Here is a 944-nt window from a genome sequence, read left to right as displayed (position 1 = left end):
ATCTTGCCGTAGCTCTGGTATTTTTCATTGAAAATGCTACTTATATTCATAATCGAAATTATATTTTTAAAAAATCGTTCATTATTATTAATGTTGCCTTTGAACGTTACTATCACAAAGACATCACCTAACTACAAGGTCAATATTCTTTGCTGTTTCTTTTCTAAAATTTTAATCATTTCTTTATCGACAAAGTATCTTATTTCTTATGATGGTAATGCAGTGCAATTGCCCCTTGATGAAGTCTTAATGCAGGAATATCAAAGGGTTAAAAAATGCACTTACGCCCGCTCCTTTACTGATCCATAAATAATCTAGTATAGAGGTTATCAGCTCGGGAATGTGCAGTATGAGTATCGCAATTTTGTTATGGTTTCTGAGTAAAGTTGGAAAGCGGGATTTTTTCTTCTTTTGCTTTTTTTAAGGGCGAGTGTTAAAAAGTAAGGTGTTTCGTGACATTTGTTAATGTATTCATTATTGTTATTATGTTAGTACTCGAAAGACGAACATGACTGAAGTACAGTATTTACCATCATATATATTGCGCGTGTGCACTGTGGTGCAAATGAGTACAAAATATAGATACAATATATGGAAAAAAAAACACTAAATATCACATTGTTGAATATATCATTATTTTAGGGAGTAATAAATGGTAATAAATAAATGTGGCACCCCTAAAAATACAATTGCACCGTGCCAGTATACAAACATCTAAACATCACAGTATATCATACGGATGTATAGGTTATGTGACAATTATAATGGCTGGTGTCTCAGTCACTGACTAGATAATGTTAACACGTCAAATATCTAAGAGACAATAAAAATAGCGTTTATGTTGTATGTTTTTTTATAACACATTCATTTTCGCAAGACAAAAATGGTCGTGAAGACACAAAAATACCTTCTACTCTACTTCTACACGTAAGAGTGTTTTACCC

Source organism: Penaeus monodon, chromosome 25, assembly GCF_015228065.2.
Source record: "Penaeus monodon isolate SGIC_2016 chromosome 25, NSTDA_Pmon_1, whole genome shotgun sequence".
Lineage (NCBI taxonomy): Eukaryota > Metazoa > Arthropoda > Malacostraca > Decapoda > Penaeidae > Penaeus > Penaeus monodon.
The sequence above is the reverse complement of the archived record's forward strand: the minus strand, read 5'-3'. Positions refer to the sequence as shown.